The sequence below is a fragment of the Oncorhynchus nerka genome, linkage group LG15, assembly GCF_034236695.1.
Source record: "Oncorhynchus nerka isolate Pitt River linkage group LG15, Oner_Uvic_2.0, whole genome shotgun sequence".
Taxonomy (NCBI): Eukaryota; Metazoa; Chordata; class Actinopteri; order Salmoniformes; family Salmonidae; genus Oncorhynchus; species Oncorhynchus nerka.
In genome coordinates this window covers 65,768,269-65,786,133 of record NC_088410.1, presented here as the reverse complement: position 1 = coordinate 65,786,133, position 17,865 = coordinate 65,768,269, and the positions used below count along the sequence as shown (strand labels likewise).

Sequence of the window (17,865 nt, the reverse complement as noted above, 5' to 3'; positions counted from 1 at the left end):
ATTTCGGCTTCAGTGAAATCATCACCATCATTGTAGTGTTGTCCATACCGTCACCTCGAATTGGCTGATGGCCTCAGAGTCAAGCCACCAGGGTCAAAGGGTGAAAAGTTCAGTGAATGACAAGGCTCTGGGATACATAGTACACAGCTTTCCCGACCAGTCAGTCACCTAGCCCCAACCAGCCAGCCGACCAGGGAAACCGGCGGGGCCACACTTCACTGTGCAATTATCTCAATTACTCCTGCTTTGCCATAATGGCTGTTTTAGAGCTGCTACTGTACACCAACAGTGTAAAACCAGCGTCCTGCCTGCATCACTATGGCATATACAGTGGCACTCTGCTCTCTTATTGAATCTTTCGCTCTTTCTCTGCACCCTGTTCCACTAACTCCGTTCTCATTTTCTCTCTGCCTTTCTGAAGTGTCATTGAATAATAATAACAATAACGGGAAATTCCACAATAACGGAATTACGCTGAGCCTAAACTGCATGCCAATCAAAAAAACATTTCAAAGTTTCAAAACCGTACGACTAATTTGAACAATTTATACAGTAAAAAAACTCAAATCTAAAGTGGAAAAATTGTGCAGATGCAAAGTTTGACAGAATCCAGTAAATGTCCCTCAGTTTTATTCTGTTACCAAACATTGTATCTGCACAGCTCTTCCTCTCAATGTGTTCTTGTAAAACTTTCAGTGGAAATTGTTAAAAGTAGTCCTTGTGTATGTATACAATTTATTTTTAAGTGAAAAAATCTTGAGTCTCAGCTTATATTCTGTTACCATGGAATTACGACATCGACAACATCAGTTCAAACTGCCTTGAACTCTGCTGTCCTTGGGAAAATAATTACTTAAAAATTAGGATGAGCCGGTTACGCAATGTGTAGTAAGAGGATTCCTAACCCCGGAGAAGAGACTAACTCAAATGGTAATACTCCTAGTCAACTCTTAGAGTATAACGAGTGAGATGTAGAGAGGAAGGTCATGGGTCGCAGTCCTGAAACATCCACATCTGGATAAAAAGAGGAAAAGCAAGTTCAGCGGTCAGAGTCCACATTCAAATAGCTACTTTTAAGAATGAGGCATAGTGGGAAAACTGCTTTTATGATATCTAGTGGATCTTGTTTCAGTAGCTGTTTTGAAGGAAGCAAGGACGAGTAGTGATCTGTGCTCTGAGTCAATCTCAGTTCTGACCCCTTCACCTCCCATCCATGGCTAATGAGAATTGGGTTAGGTTTCAGTTTAACCTAGGGCCTCACAATAGAACAGGGGCTCAGCCAGGGTTTGGTCAGGTTTCAGGGTATTCTCTAGGTGGGGCTGATATCAAAGAGGAGACACTACCCATAAAGCCCTCTGTGTGTGCTCATAAAAAGACATTGAAGCACACAGAACACACACAGACACACTTGAAAAAGGCCACGCTGACATTGAGTTGGGTGAGGCCGCTCTAGTCCAGTTTATGGCGCTAGCGGGGTCATCCTGGGACCTCAGGGCACGTACACACACAGCTGTGGTGGCAGAGTGCCTGTAGCCTCCTGCTTGCCAGATTGGCTGATTGAAGCCTTCCTCAGAGAAGACATAATTCGGGTCGATAACGGTGCTATTCAGACCTAGGAGCAGCGTGAGAATTTTCTACCTCTTCACTCCACAAAAACTCAATGCAGAATTATCAGCAACACTGCCCCTTAAAATCTCTTTATACCCAACATTTTCTGCCAACAAAATGGTGTGTGGGGTACACTAGGGAAATATAATAGGCATAATAACGCACTAACACACACTTCAGAGACTTACACTTTTCTGCAGCGCTCTGTTAGCTGCGTGTAAAGTGAAGTCTGGGGTACAAGCAGAACATGTGGAGTTTAGACTCTGGATCAGTCACTGTCAGAGTGCCATCCACCCCCCTCAAATCTCGCTCTCCCTCACACACCTGCTTTAGCACTACACACTCTCTGGGCTGGGCCAAATGGGGCAGCAGGCACACAGCTGGGCCAAATGGGGCCTCACACACAGCTCCTTGCTGTTTCAAGAGCTGTTTTTATGGGGTGGAAAACAAAATAGCACACCAAAGTACAAAAACTCATTATGGTCCACACATTCTTTCCAAAATCCTTAATAGCCCGGGGGGAGTTTTCATTCAACAAACTAAAGACTAAGGCTCAATAATGCGCAGTAGAGGAGTTGTTAGCAGAATTCTTACTTGTCAAATAAAGGATTGAACAATTGTCAACATCATGCTAAGTCCTATACAAAAGGGGAACTTGTAAATCTTGTAATGACATATCCATGAAAAATGATGTATAGCACCCGGTGTGATTCAGTTCCCAAGAGCAAATCTGTTTTCCCAGGAAACCCACCATTCTGATTCACACCCAGCTTTACCTGAAATTCTAGTAAACCAAATCACCGGAGAATCCTATACTGTATACACACAGTACTTCCCACAGCCCTGGCTATAAATGACAGTTCATGAATCATGAGTGAGCACATGGAGGCATTGAGAAACAACCAGTGTCAGGGGCCAGAGACTCTGTGACCCCAAAGTCAACAGTTTAGCAAAGTAGAAGTACATTTTTATCCAGCTGTGGTCTGGTCAGTGACCCCAGAGTAATGCACACATACACATGTCACAGAGAAAAGGAAGATGTTTTGGGTTAACATGTCAAATGTGGGTCTACTCCAAAGATGAGAAGAAAACTACTAAACAGACACTAAGACAGCCAGCTGATTCAGACTGGATAGACAGCAGTCATTGGGTGTTTTACATGAGTGTTAAAAAGCTAATAGCACTTAAAGGAGAAAGAGTTTTAGTTGTGTCTGTCAGTTGGAGTCAGCCTGTAGCTGTGCATGGCTCAGCCAACTGACACAGGATGGGTGTGCTGGTTTCCTGAGCCAGCCGAACAAAGGATAAGCATCTACTTCTGTTTTACTTGTAACTGCAGCCAGCCGAAGGAGGAAGTAACACATGGGGGGGGGGGGGGGGGGGTTATGACATCATCTGTTCCGACAGCAGCAACAAATTCAAACGAAAGGGGAAAAAAAGGCACGGCTACAGGCAAGAGCATTTAACGTTTGTGTGGAACAGAGAGAGTCAAAAGCCTTGAAGGTGGATTGGACAGTATACAAAAAACTAGAGGAAGCTCACTACTTGAGATGAATATTTAGGTGATATAGCAGTGTTTCTTTTATCAACATCTGCACTAGGCAGTTATTTTAACCTTAAAGAGTGAACTAAATGCTTCCATGTGAGTGAAGACAGAAGAAGAGAATGTACTGAAAAGATGTGCTGATACATAGTGATGGCTTGGGCTAGAGGGCTGCATTCCCCACGAGCATGAATCTTTCTGCTTTGTAGATTACACGTTAGCCTACTTATTGTATTAAAAAGCGCCATTGCATTATTCACACACTCGGCACTCGAGTTAAAGTACACCTTCAGTATATGTGGTCAAAATGAAATTGTAGACTGCCTATGCACGTCATATTTACCTTTCCAAATAAATTAACTTAAATGTTAGGCTATAGTTTACTACAGTGCGTGTAAGTAAATACTGATCATGGAAAGAAGTGGAGGGCGTTCAACCAAATCAAAATCAAATCAAATTTGATTTGTCACATACACATGGTTAGCAGATGTTAATGCGAGTGTAGCGAAATGCTTGTGCTTCTAGTTCCGACAATGCAGTAATAACCAACAAGTAATCTAACTAACAAATCCTAAACTACTGTCTTATACACCAATGTTAGTCAAGGTGCAATACAAATATTTGATCATTGAAAATGAAAAACGGTACACCTTTTAGGAGCAGGTGAGCGAGCCTTGCGCTTACCTTTTTAATAAATATTGATTACCCATTTGTCTCCGCCTGCAAACCGTCCTGCTCCTAAAAAGGTAGGCTATATCCTATATGCAAAATGTAGCTCAAGAGAAAGTGCAAGTGACTGCTCTCTCCAACAACACGCTCTTCAAATGATGTCTAGCCTATTGGCTGATAGGCCTATGGCCCAGTAATACCGATAGCCTAATGTCAAAAATGGCCCACATGAAAATCTCTGGTAATTTACCCAATTTCGTAGGTTATTTTTGCGCATTCTGATATTGCCTATAGGGTGCAAAATTGTTGGGACCATGGCTGGCAAGCGTGCTGCATCACATACACCTAAAATAACATTGCGGGACTGCGGTTGGGTTCGGGACAAGTTCCCAGAGCGGGTGGGAGTCGGCCAGAAAGCCAGCGAGAGCGGGATGAAGAAATCAGTCCCACGCAGTCATCAAGTTTGGGGCTTAATTTACTCCATCTTTGCACGACTAATTCTACAACCGGAAAATTGTTATCTATCCAGGGAGGATCTTCATACAGTGAGGGGAGCTGTGAATAGTTTCAATTAAATCATTTCCACATAGAAAATCCCATGTTTAAATTTCAAACCAAGTCCAATTTTGTGCCCTCAATTTGATTTCTAGCAGCCTTTTGGAGCATCGGGGGAATATTTAAAATGATTAGGTCATTTGGCAGCGGTGCTCATAGAGTATGAGTTTTTCACAAGAGCCCAACAGCACCAATGTCCTATATGGTTTTCTAAACCGAAGAAAGTGAGATGTCAGTTACATTAAAGGATAGAATACCAGCCAGTAGAAATAACATGATTATTCTGGTTAATATGAGCGGCTAATTTAGTCCCTGTCCCATTCCCACTGGTCCAGTTGCCAGACAGGATCTCCTGCAAAAGGACTGCACTATCAAAACAAATTGACCTATCAATTACGGTCTTGACAGGCCAGCTGTCACAACATTAACACCTAGGCCCCCTGGCCTGCTGCAGTCCAGGCATACCTCCCGCAGATATCCAAGCTATTCCCACCGACTCTACAAATAGCACTGCTGGGTGATTTGAGAAGTCATAGTCAAATCGATCAAGAATACTTTGATTTATTAGGATCCCCATTAACCCACGCCAATGGTGACAGCTAGTCTTACAGGGGTCCAGACAAAGAATTTCTCATTTATTTACAATTGAAATACATTAACATGTAGTGTGTGTGTGTGCGCGCATCTACCACATGCATGTCAGTACATACTTTACACACAACAAGTAGGTCACATGGGGAGAAGCGTTGTGCCTTGTGGTGCTTAATTTGTTTTTGGAAACCAGGTTTGCTGTTGACTTGCGCTATATAAGATGGTAGGTAATTTCATGCACTCATGGCTCTGCATAATACTGTACGTTTCTTTGAATTTGTTCTGGACCCGGGGACTGTGAAAAGACCCCTGGTGGCATGTCTGGTGGGGTAAGTGTGTGCTATGCAAACAATTTGGAATTTCCACAACACATTTCTTATAAAAACAAGTGACTCAGTCTTTCCTCAACTTTTAGCCAAGAGACACTGGTATGAATAGTATTAATATCAGCCCTCTGATTACAATGACGAGCCACTTTGTCCTGGAACAGCGGCAGCTTAATTAGGTCTTTCTTTGCAGCACTTGACCATATGACTGGACAATAATCAAGGTAAGATAAAACTATAGTCCACAGGAGTGTAAAGTCAAAAAAGCGATCAGTTTATTATGGCTAATAGAAACTGGATGGTGAGGAGATAGATGGGAGGGGCTGAGGGGAGCTGGGACTGGATGGTGTTCAGAGATAGATGGGAGGGGCTGAGGGGAGCTGGGACTGGATGGTGTTCAGAGATAGATGGGAGGGGCTGAGGGGAGCTGAAGGGTGGGACTGGATGGTGTTCAGAGATAGATGGGAGGGGCTGAGGGGAGCTGGGACTGGATGGTGTTCAGAGATAGATGGGAGGGGCTGAGGGGAGCTGAAGGGTGGGACTGGATGGTGTTCAGAGATAGATGGGAGGGGCTGAGGGGAGATGAAGGGTGGGACAAATTAGTTTAAAAAATAAATAAAATATACTGTGTCCATAAAATGTATAACCTGGAAGTAGAAGCCCAACTTCTGTTGTCCATTAGTTTACTCCAATTAGGGGAATATAAAGGAAAATATATATTTACCAAAAACAATATGGGGGATTGGAAATGAAGCTGACAATTACATTGATAGAAGTTACAATCTGTAATAAAGCTGATCTTTGTATAGTTTTTTTCAAATGCAGGAACTGAGAAAGTTGTCCCCATAACACTTACATGACCAGGAAAAGTCCTTATAAAACAGTCATACTAGACCATGGCCATGGGTTATAGCTGATCAAGAGACTTCTCAGAGCAGTAGTGTACCGTAGATGGCTCAGTTGTATCAAGGTTCAGGTTAGGTGTGGGGCTTAAGTTATTCCACCAGATACATTAAAATGCTCCCTCTGGGAGGGTTGAGGAGTGAAAAGTAACAGGACGAGGACAGTGATTATCAGCACATTACCAGTGCCACCCTGCGCTCTTCCTTTCCTTTGTTAGAGATATGAACCTGTAAGAAACCTCATATCACGCCGGTACCCACCAAGACCGAGCGGAAAGAACAGAAATACACACAGCAAGAGATGCTTCAAATAATTTGAGATCGTCTAAGAGTGAGCGTCACTCTTCTGCTCTGGCGGCTACTTAAACTCTAACTTCCCCTCCCTCTGACACACACACACACACGTCTCAATTATTGTATTGAAGGGGGGAAAATAGGACACTTGAGAAGATCAGATTAGGGCTGAGCCGTGAACAATGGCAGCAGTGAGGGCTGTGGTTTGGCAAAGCCACCCTGCTGATTAAACAGCTCAACCCCGGGCACTATACACAGGAGCACTGACACCTCACCACAGAGATACTATCCTCCTGTCATAGCCCTTCTCTATTCTCATCATCCGGCCTCCTCTCCCTCACTGCCCTTCCATCCTCTCCAGCCATCTTCACTCTCCTTTTATCCTATCCCCTCCAAGTGTGTTCACTGACATTTTCAATCTCTCCCTGACCCAGTTTGTAATACCTACATGCGTCAAGCAGACCACCATAGTCCCTGTGCCCAAGAACACATATGTAACCTGTTTTAAATGACTACGGCTCAGTAGCGCTCACATTTGTAGCCATGAAAACAGCTACAACAGATCCACAGATGACGCATGCTCTATTGCACTCAACAGTGCCCTTTCCTACTTGGACAAACGGAACACCTACGTGAGAATGCTGTTCATTGACTACAGCTCAGTGTTCAACACCATAGTGCCCTCCAAGCTCATCACTAAGCTAAGGTCCCTGGGACTAAACACGTCCCTCTGCAACTGGATCCTGGAATTACGGACGCAATTCCCCCGGTTGAAAGGGTAGGCAACAACACATTCACCACGTTGACCCTCAACAAGGAGGGCCCCTCAGGGGTGAGTGCTTAGTCCCCTTGTGTACTCCGAGTTCACCCATGACTACTTGTCTACGCACGACTCCAACACCATCATTAAGTTTGCCGACAGCACGACGGTGGTAGGCCAAAACAATGACGATATGACAGCCTATAGGGAGGAGGTAGGAGACCTGGCATTGTGGTGCTAACACACAAAACCTCTCCCTCAACGTCAGCAAAACAAAGGAGGTGATCATGGACAGCAGGAAACGGAGAGCCGAGGACACCATCACATTGACTGGGCTGTAGTGGAGCATAACGTTTCTCGGGGTCCACATCACTAAGAATCTATCATGGTCCAAACACACCAACACAGTCGTGAAGACAGAAGACAATGCCATGTCCCCTTCAGGAGGTTGAAAAAAATGTGGCATGGTCATGCAGATCCGCAAAAGTTCTACAGCTGCACCACAGAGCATCTTGGCTGCATAACAGCTTGGTATGGCAACTGCTTAGCATCTGATCGCAAGGTGCTACAGAGAGTATTGCGTATGGCCCAGTACATCACTGGGGTCGCGCTCCCTTCCATCCAGGACATCTATACCAGTTGGTGTCAGACAGAAGGCCCTAGAAATGTTCAAAGACTCCAGCCAACCAAGGTCATAGACTGTTCTCTCTGCTACCACACGGCAAGCAGTACCAATGTAGCAAGTCTGGAACCAACAGGACACTGAACAGCTTCTACCCAAGTCAGAATACTGCTAAATAGTTAGTTAAAATAGTTTACCAAATAGCTACCCGGACTATCTGCATTGATCCTTTTTCCCTAACCTTTGACTCATCACATACGCTGCTGCTACTGTTAACTATCTGCCACTTTATTCCTAGTTCCATGTACATATCTACCTACATTACCTCATACCCCTGCACTGGTACCCTGTGTATATAGCCAAGTTATCATTAATCATAGTGTATTTTTTGAGGAGGGGATGGAGGGAGTGGTCATGATGGAGCGGAGGGGTGCTGTGAGAGAGGAGAGATTACATGCATAGTCCCTTAAGAACTTTGTTTGGAGAACTAGAAAAAGCAGCAACAACAGGACTGTTTGTGCATTTCAAGAGGCTGTAGCCAATATACACTTCCACAAGTGTCATTTGTTTTGATGTTTTTGCAGAGGAGATCTTAGTCGCACAATTTTACATCTAACTGAGATGTTCAGTCCAGTATTTGGCAATAAAAAAAAATGTAAAATTGATGAAACTGAGTCATCTCTCGTTGAATGACAGACATTATTGAAGGACCCCTCTGTTGACCAATCACCAACGGAAGTTGCGTAGACTTCGGCTACCTACTTCTGTTTGCCTTCAGAAAACATTGTGTGCCCGAAACGAACAACAGACATGACAAAATGTCATAATATTTGCACAAACTCTTCCTGAACTCTTTTGGCGGGGAAGCATGAGGACGCCTTTAAAGAGGTTGTGGACTTGGGATTCAATAGAGGTTTGTAGCCGTTGGCAAATCGGTTGTGATTTCAGAGTGGTCCAGAGATTGAAAGGGTCATGCTAGTGTATGGTGGCAGGCAAGGCAACCAGGGCTATATCTGGAACAGACAAAGACTTCTCTTGTCCTGGGGCCACATGACAGAACAGTGGAGCAAATTAGACCTTTGGTAGATTGTTGCCTATGGGCCAAGCAAAAAACACACTTTTGTAATGAGTCAACAGTTCCTATACTGCTGTACAGGCTCATCTGCAGACTAACTAACATGCAGCAGTGCCCACTTTGCTCTCCCACACAGAGACGTTAGAGGTAAACGGCACAGCCAAAATGAGCCCTGTCCCTGCCTCTCACACCACAGCGTGACCAGACCAGAGCAGAGCCTACCTCAGCAGAACACAGCACAGGGCTGGGTGTGTGTGTGTTTAGTACAGCTACTGCTGACACATCTTTACATACAACAAACAAAAATATAAAAACGTAATATGAAACTATTTAAGATTTTACTGAGATACAGTTAGGCCCTAATCTATGGATTTCACATGAATAGGTAGGGGTGCACCAACTGGGGAGCCAGGCCCAGCCAATCAATGTTTTTTTTTCCTACAAAAGGGGCTTTATTACAGACAGAATACTCCTAGGCATCCCCCCAAACCCCTTTAGACAATCCTGCAGGTGAAGCTGGATATGGAGGTCCTGGGCTGGCGTGGTTACATGTGGTCTGCAGTTGTGAGGCCAGATGGACGTACTGCCAAATTCTCTAAAACGACATTGGCGGAAACTTATGGTAGAGAAATGTCAATTCTCCGGCAACAGCTCTGGTGGACAATCCTGCAGTCAGCATGCCAATGGCACACTCCCTCAAAACCTGAGAGATCTACGGCAATGTGTTGTGTGACTAAACTGCACATTTTAAAAGTGGGCTTTTATTGTCCCCAATGTAAGGTGCACCTGTGTAATGATCATGCCGTTTAATCAGCTTCTTGATATGCCACACCTGTCAGGTGGATGTATCATCTTGGCAAAGGAGAAATGCTCACTAAAAGGGACACATTTGTGCACAAAATTATAAAAATAAGCTATTTGTGCATATGGAACATATTTTTTACATTTCAGCTCATGAAACATGGGACCAACACTTTACATGTTGCGTTTATATTTTTGTTCAGATACAAAAACAGCAAGCCCAAATGGGCCCCAATGCCCTTTTCTCATCACTGAAATCGTCAGGATGATATTCTGGTGTTCTTATTAAGCAACCAGGGAGAATTGAAGATATTGTCAGTGTATGTTGAGGCAGAGAGGGACGGCGGAGGAAGGGAGGGAGCAGAGGAGAGTAGAGGATTCAACAGCAGAGTATGTATCCAGTTATCCGTGCTGTTAGTTGGAGGGTCCCAGTGGACCCACATGGAGACCTAGTGTCTGCAGGACCAGGCTTTATCCTCACAACTCACACTGTAATTACAGGATGTTTACCTCCCCCTTGGCACAGATGATCTCATAACCACCACGTCTCACTGCAAAATGGGTGGCACTACAAAATGGAACACTGCAAATATAGCCTACTTGTAAACAGTATCACATCTTCAAACATGCGCTGGAACTAACTTGCTCAACATATCTCCCTCTAAAGCTTTGTCGTCATTTCAGCACCCGGCTGTGAATAGTAATAATACAACCTTAGACCAGACTGATTTCACTAGATCTTTATTGTCATGTCTGGGTGTGCGCTCGCAGTCATGTCTGGGTGTGCGCTCGCAGTCATGTCTGGGTGTGCGCTCGCAGTCATGTCTGGGTGTGCGCTCGCAGTCATGTCTGGGTGTGCGCTCGCAGTCATGTCTGGGTGTGCGCTCGCAGTCATGTCTGGGGGTGCGCTCGCAGTCATGTCTGGGGGTGCGCTCGCAGTCATGTCTGGGGTGCGCTCGCAGTCATGTCTGGGTGCGCTCGCAGTCATGTCTGGGTGTGCTCGCAGTCATGTCTGGGTGTGCTCGCAGTCATGTCTGGGTCGCTGGGAGCAGCAGTCATAGAGAGGGACGTTTGTTGATGTCAGCAGACAGGGTCAGACAGACTCTGTTCCTTACAGAACCACTGTTCCATCTGTAATCAGTGTACTGTAATTACCCTCCAGCCCACAGAACTCTGCTACCAGCTGTAATAAGGGAGACTAAGCCTGGTTTATGCAGGGCTCATACAGGTAGTTATAGAACATGTCTCCTCATGTAGCTATTATAGCATGACATCTACACTCAACATCTTTCATTTGTTTGCATTTTATTTAACCAGGCAAGTCAGTTAATGTAAGAACAAATTCTTATTTACAACGATGGCCTAATCCACCCAAAGCCAAACGATGCTGGGCCAATTGTGCGCCGCCCTACGGGACTCCTAATCATGGCCATTTGTGATACAGCCTGGAATCAAACCAGGGCCTGTAGTGTCACATTTAGCATTGAGATGCAGTGCCTTGGACAGTTCTGGAATGGTGTCTTACTTTCACACCACTGTGGAGTGGGCTGCTACTGGAAACTCCACTCAACCTCCATTCAATTAAATAAAGCGTGTAGGCTACGTACTTCAGCTAAAACTCAACTGCGCCTCAATTGTTATATTGGTAAGGAAACGGTTAGAAAAACAGCCAGGTCTGACAAACAACCGTTTTCCAGGAAGAACCAATCTAACCACACACACACAGCTAATAGGTGTCTGCAGGTTTATGTTCAAAGTGACTACGGCAGCCATGCCCCGGAGGCTCTAGCACTCTGGTCTTAAGATCACACCATGGCTGTTTCTCAGGTTTCAGTCTGGGCCTCGCTCCAGTGGATGATGACGCTCACCACCAGCAGGTAGGTCAATACAGCCTCTCAGTGTGATCAATACAGTGTTTGGAAGAGACTCAATCAAGGCAATTAGAGAAATAAAGGCAGCCGTTTGTTCTCCATGAAGCTACAGGAGGATATCGCCTGCTTAGATGATTTGAAGAACAGCTTTGACACAAGTCAGCTCGGAAAACATCGTCTTTCTTCTTTATTCTTAGAGAGAATGAACACACACAGCCACAACAATTGACGTTGAGTTCTGGGCGGAAAAGCACTCCCGGAAAAGGAGAGGTATGTGCATCAGACGTGGTACTTGGCTGGTGTAGTGTTTCCCCAGTGATAGATATGAGAGTGCCTGGGTGGTGGTCACAGACAGCTCATCTCCCTACATTAAAATGGCAGCTCAATCTGTAAATCAGTTAGCTAGCATTGATTTCTGCACTCAGAGGCCATGTCTATGGGAGGTGGCAACTGTATTAACAGTAATAGGCTTGAGCGATTTCCTCTAGGTTGCCCTGAGCCCCACATCCAGGGAGAACCACCATGAGGGGGACAGAAGACAGGTCCATTCTTTAGGGCCTCAGATGTTGTGGAAAGCTGAAGAAAAAGAAGAAAAAAATAGAGGAAGAGGGAATGAATGCTGATTTGGTGTTGTGTTAATCCCCCTGTCTGTGGGCAGGAGAGTCTAGGCTGGTGAGGAAGAGAGAAGTAATTGCTGCTTGAAGCGATCCTACGTCAGCAGTCCCTCTTTCTAGAGCAGCAACAGTGGTGTGTCAAAGTATGCCTCAACACTGACGCATACTCACACGCAAAAACAAACAGGCTTTTCTGAAAGCTCTACTTTTCTATTACAATCAAGACTTCTCTCAAATGTGAATGAGCTGCATCATAAATTGAGTCATGTCACCACAGTGCACTCGCACAGAACAGAATGCCTGATACATTTGGCCTGGAAGCACAAAAAGTCTGGGCGAGTTATGTTTCAGTCCTAATGGTTTGCTGTAACACAATGAAGTACATGTGCTGCATGTCATGTCATAAAAGAGTACTCCTATAGTTCCATTACCAATGGAAATAACAGGGCTGCCATATCAGTTGTTTCCTCCCAACTTAAAATAGACAAGGTTTCATCCCCCGAGACCATGATCAACATTCCTCAGCCATAGTCCAATAAAAATAAACATCTAGTCATGTCCTGTGAAGAAGACGTCCTTTGTTTCCGCCTCGCTTCCTTAAATCACCTCATCCCTGTCAAGCAGACAGCAGGGGAGGGACGTGGATGTGCACAGTGCACACTTTGACATTAAATAACCTTGCTTAGACATAACAGCACTTACATTGCCTTGCCCGCGTATCGTGTGGCCATGCAAGCATGTGTCTGTATTTACATAAATGCAAGGCATGCCTATAAGCAATGTGTTCATATATATATATATATATATAGACAGAGCGTGAGAGAGAAAAGGTGTGTGTGTGTGTGTGTGTCTTAAGCAAAGCCTGTGAACTGTTCAGACATGTTCACACAAACCGAGCTGCCACTCTCACACAGTTTAAAGGAGAGGAAGACGCTGCCAAGGGAAATTTCCATCCCAGCTTAACTGAAAATGGGAGGTTAAAAAAGTCAATAACAAACCAAACAAATACAAATAATCGAAGAACATAAAAAATAAATAGTGACGGAATTGACAGATGCTCAAGCTGCTGGGGGTAGGAGATTAAATGTCAATCAAAGCCCAAAACCTGAAGGGAAGTCATTGAACGTGTGCTTCCTGTTAATGAACACTGGAGTGTTTGAGGGATAAACTCAATATATTGCAAATAAATTACTCTAGCTACAAACACCCATGTCAAAGCTGAGGTTCTGACTAACGTAGTAATTTTCCTTTTAGCATTCCCCAACTCCTGGTTCAGCCCCAACTCCTGGTTCAGCCCCAACTCCTGGTTCAGCCCCAACTCCTGGTTCAGCCCCAACTCCTGGTTCAGCCCCAACTCCTGGTTCAGCCCCAACTCCTGGTTCAGCCCCAACTCCTGGTTCAGCCCCAACTCCTGGTTCAGCCCCAACTCCTGGTTCAGCCCCAACTCCTGGTTCAGCCCCAACTCCTGGTTCAGCGAGAAAAGAGATCCATCATTCCCTTCTATCTGCCACAGGTCCAAAAATAGCATCTGGTGGTGGTGGGAGGGGAATAGTTCAGAAGACACTTATCACGGACAAACAGGCGGGAGGAGGTTTCTCCCTGGCTTCGTCAAGCCAACAGGATATAGTGGTAAGGCTTTTCTCAGCTGTTCTGCAGGTTACCACAGCACCAAATAAGGGACCTAAAAGGGCTTCTAGGAAGAGGTGAGATGTTGCACTTCTGAGAGGATGTCACACTGACTTTAGTTTACAAATCCAAGCCAAGGACGGAATGTGTGATTGGAACCTGTCAAGAACTGATCCAACACACTTTATCCTGCAAGCTCCTCCAGTGATACACCTTGAATAAAGACAATGCAGCCTTATTCATTTCAGGGCTGAGTTTCAATTCGATTGCACTTTTTCGGCGATGCACCTTTTAAGGGCAAAGTTCCCGCTTTCACATAGACAGCATTCACGGAAAACACTGCATATGTTAGCTCAATCAGACTTTACCTTTAAACCTTGGCTAATGCTTTTAACAAAGGCAATGTTCACAGTGTAAAATAAAAACTAGTCCGATTGTTAATTCAAACATGCATTCTAGCTGTAGAGGAAGAATGCCATATCAGACTTAATCCCAAATATGAGTCACTGGACCTGATCGAATAGAGTCCAAGGCCGGGATTCAATCTGATAACGCTTTGTAGGGGCAATGCAGCATTTAATCCAAAAATGCAATGTCCTCAGGAAATAGCAAATGTCATAGCTTTAGAAGCCTCTGATAGGCTAATTCACATCATTTGAGTCAATTGGAAGTGTACATGTGGATGTATTTCAAGGGCTACCTTCCAACTCAGTGCCTCTTTGCTTGACATCATGGGAAGATCAAAAGAAATCAGCCAAGACCTCAAAAAAAATTGTAGACCTCCACAAGTCTGGTTCATCCTTGGGAGAAATTTCCAAACGTCTGAAGGTACCACTTTCTTCTGTACAATCAATAAACACCATTGGACCCACGCAGCCGTCATACCGCTCGGGAAGGAGATGCATTCGGTCTCCTAGAGATGAACGTACGTTTGTGTGAAAAGTGCAAATCAATCCCGGAACAACAGCAAAGGACCCTGTGAAGAAGTTGGAGGAAACTGGTACCAAAGTATCTATCTATCTACTGCTCCAAAACCTCAATAAAAAAGCCAGGCTACAGTTTGCAACTGCACATGGAGACAAAGATGTACTTTTTGGAGAAATGTCCTCTGGTCTGATGAAACAAAAATAGAACTGTTTGGCCATAATGACCATCATTATGTTTGGAGGGAAAAAAGGGGGAGGCTTGCAAGCCGAACACCATCCCAACCGTGAAGCACGGGGAGGCAGCGTCATGTTGTGGGGGAGCTTTGCTGTAGGAGGGACTGGTGCACTCCACAAAATAGATGGCATCACGGGGATGGAAAATTATGTGGATATATTGAAGCAACATCAAGACATCAGTCAGCATTTAAAGCTTGGTTGCAAATGAGTCTTCCAAATGGCCAATGACACCAAGCATACTTCCAAAGTTGTGGCAAAATGGCTTAAGGACGTCAAGGTATTGGAGTGGCCATCACAAAGCCCTGACCTCAATCCTTATAGACAATTTGTGGGCAGAACTGAAAAAGCGTGTGCGAGCAAGGAGGCCTACAAACCTGACTCAGTTACACCAGCTCTGTCAGGAGGAATGGGCCAAAATTCACCCAAAACATTTGACCCAAGTTAAACAATTTAAAAAGCAATGCTATCAAATACAAATGAGTGCATGTAAACTTCTGACCCACTGGAGATGTGATGAAAAAATTAATAAAAGCTGAAACAAATAATTATCTCCTATTATTCTGACATTTCACATGCTTAAAATAAAATGGTGATCCTACTGACCTAAAACTGGGATTTTTACTAGGATTAAATTTCAGGAATTGTGAAAAACTGAGTTAAGGTCTACAATTTTGTTTCTGGTGTCCTTTGACAGCTCTTTGGTCTTGGCCATAGTGGAGTTTGGAGTGTGACTGTTTGAGGTTGTGGACAGGTGTCTTTTATACTGATAACAAGTTCAAACAGGTGCCATTAATACAGGTAACTAGTGGAGGACAGCCTCTTAAAGAAGAAGTTACAGGTCTGTGAGAGCCAGAAATCTTGCTTGTTTGTAGGTGGCCAAATACTTATTTTTCACCATAATTTGCTAATAAATTCATTAAAAATCCTACAATGGGATTTTCTGGATTTTTTTTCTTCTCATTTTGTCTGTCATAGTTGAAGTGTACGTATGATGAAAATTACAGGCCTCTCATCTTTTTAAGTGGGAGAACTTGCACAATTGGTGGCTGACTAAATACTTTTTTGCCCCACTGTATATGAGATGATTACTTTATTTTTCATTCCTTAAAGTAATCAAATAAAAACTAAGTAATATACATAACTGAAGTATTTTATTTATAATCACCTATTGTTCTATTGTTGTCTACCCAATGTGGACCTTATCAGAGACAATGGAATATTGTCAATGTTTTGGCAATTGAACGTTTACCCTTTTCGGCTTTGGAATTTCCATTAAAAAGCTCTAAAATCAATGTAACGTCATTATTTTCAAGGTAATGCCAGGATTCCCTCTTACCTCACCTTTCAGTTCTCAGGAAGCATTTAGAGTCATAAGCTTATTTTCTGACGCTCACGCCGATCACCATTCGTCAGGACATTAACAGAGTGTTTGGTTTTGGCTCAAGCACATGCTTTGGCTGGCTGTTTGGGCTCCAACATATTCCTAACAGGAGCCCTGTGCTTCTATCAAAACAATACAGAGAATGGGAGCAAAGTGCACATGAAGCAAGACTTCACTGTCACTGTTCAGCATGGGGGGGGTTAAGAGGGTGGCTATGATATGACCTCAGTCAAAAAAAATAAACCTGGCAGAGAAGTAATGGCACTAGAATCAGAGGATCCAAATGACTGTCTGTCATGACAGTCCCTACTCCGTCACACTCAGTTCAGTTGACAGCGCAAACACACACACACACACACTTACACCACTTTATTACAGTGCCCTAAGGTGGACACAGCTCGTTTTTGTACATGCTGGTATTACCGAAGAACCTGACTAACCAAAGTCACTATCAAATCGGCTTTGACGCAACCTTGAGGTTTACATTGATTGCAACAAGTGGGGGGTGTTATGAAATGAACAGATCCAGAGTACAGACAACAGAATAAAATGGAGCCAACCAAAGATATTTGTAATGTTTCAATTCATTCTCTAACATAGTGAGCACTTCACAGACTGCAAAACTGTAAGGCAGAGTCTATTGCTTGCGGTTAATCATTATCGATTAGGACCTACATTGACACATGCCGTGAATGATCTGCCATTGCTTGGAGAGGTCTGAAGAACCCATTACATCCATGAGGTGGTTATCATTAATAGGCACAGCTGAAGAGCAATCAAAGTAAATCAGAAATATTCCCTTAGCTTACAATATTATTATTTATCCTGCTACCATTCAATTTCTCCTAATCCCTGTCTACATTTACATACTGCTGTATTTGAGTTCAAGTATCCCTGCACATTGTAAATGTGGTACTGGCACTGACCCTGTATACACTGTAGCTCACATTTCAGTTTTGAATTGTATTTACTTTTTTTAATTTAATGAGTTATGGTATTTTGATATTGAATACTGCACTGGTTGGGTAAGGCTTGCAAATTAAGTATTTCATTATACTTGACATGTTCAGACCTTAGAATGATCAATCACTTAACAGTCTACAACCTTTCAGGCCTGGGCCTAAAGGCTACATTATGCTGGTATCATTTAGAAACCACTAGATTGTTGGTGTCATTTTATGTTAGGATATGATAGTTTTTACGGTCTGCTACTTGACTGTAATAAATCCTTGACATAACTTGCTGTCAACGCACGACCTTTCTATTTCGAATACTTGTGAAGAGTTGAGAGAATTCTGGTGGTGAGGCATTCCCCTAATGTATGACAGCAGGAGGAGCGCGGGCTCAAATTTGTGTTTACTGGTTCTGACTAGCCTACTCTGTTCCAGTTGCGCACTGGAGGCTAGAGAACCTTCTATGAAATTAGACAAAAACGCGCGTATGTAACTAGCTGTACATCAAAATGGT

At 43.9% G+C, this 17,865-nt stretch overlaps 1 protein-coding gene across 2 annotated transcripts in view; it reads right to left on the bottom strand.

Annotated features, from left to right (window-relative positions):
- Window positions 1-17,865, bottom strand: part of LOC115143141 (guanine nucleotide-binding protein G(i) subunit alpha-2-like) — a 109,727-nt gene that overhangs the window by 90,711 nt on the left and 1,151 nt on the right. The window lies entirely within an intron of this gene.